The following is a 1204-nucleotide window of genomic DNA, read 5'->3' as shown; positions in this document are numbered from 1 at the left end:
TTTTTTTGATGTGCTGTTTGATTCAGTTTGCTAGTATTTTATTAAGAATTTTTGTATCTATATTCATCAGGGATATTTATCTGTAGTTTTATTTTCATGTGTGTCCATGCCTGGCTTTGGTATTGGTGATAGAGTCTGCATAAAATGAGTTAGGGATAATTTCCCCCTCATTGATGTTTTGGAACAGTTTTAATTGGATTGGTACCAACTCTTCCTTCTATGTCTGGTAGAATTTGGCTGTTAATCCATCTGGTTCTGTATTTTTCTTATTCGGGAGATTTTTATTACTGATTCAATATTACTAATCAATATTAGTCTGTTCAGGTTTTCTGTTTCTTTCTGGTTCAATCTTTGGAGGTTATATTTCCAGGAATGTATTCATTTCCTTTACGTTTTCTAATTTGTGAGTGTAGAGTTGCTCATAGTAGTTTGTGATGATCTTTTGTATTTCTAAGGTATCAATTTCTTCTCTTCTTTCGTTGGTTAATCTAGCTCGTTGTCTATGACTTTTTTTTATTTTTTCAAAGAACCAACTTTTCATTTTCTTGATTCTTTGTATTGTTCTTTTGGTATCAGTTCTGTTTAGTTCTGCTCAGATCTTTGTAATTTATTTTCTCCTGCTAGCTTTGGTTCCATTTGTTCTTGTTTTTCTAGTTTCTTGATGTATGATGTTAGGTTAACTTGTGATCTTTCTATTCTTTTGATGCAGGCATTGAATGCTATAAAACTCTCTCTCAGTACTGTTTTTGCTGTATGCCGGAGGTTTTCTTATGTTGCCTATTTTAACACCAAAATATCTTATCTTCACTTTTGGACTCAGTTTAGGCATCAAAATCCTTTACCTAAATCATAGTTTCCTTAGAGTTCTCTAGGTCTCCAATCTTACCTTTTCCCTCCTTCTGTTTTCCATAAAACATAAAGACCTCTTTAAAAGGTTTTTAATGAAATATTAATATACAAAAAAAGTTCTCATTAATAAAATATATTTTAGAAAAGGCCAAAATTTTCCTTGCTATATTCCCCAAACCCAGTCTCTTTCTGACTTCTCCACAGAGGTAACCATTGTACAGTTTCGATTTTCATCATTTCTTTTATATTTATATACATAAATATGGAAAATAAAATTTAAAACAAATTCTATCCTTTGTATTTCATATAGTAACACAGTTCCTTAAGGACACTTTTCCTGTTTTTTAAATACTGC

The sequence above is a fragment of the Rhinopithecus bieti genome, unplaced genomic scaffold (assembly GCF_001698545.2).
Source record: "Rhinopithecus bieti isolate Rb0 unplaced genomic scaffold, ASM169854v2 scaffold_648, whole genome shotgun sequence".
Lineage (NCBI taxonomy): Eukaryota > Metazoa > Chordata > Mammalia > Primates > Cercopithecidae > Rhinopithecus > Rhinopithecus bieti.
The sequence above is the reverse complement of the archived record's forward strand: the minus strand, read 5'-3'. Positions refer to the sequence as shown.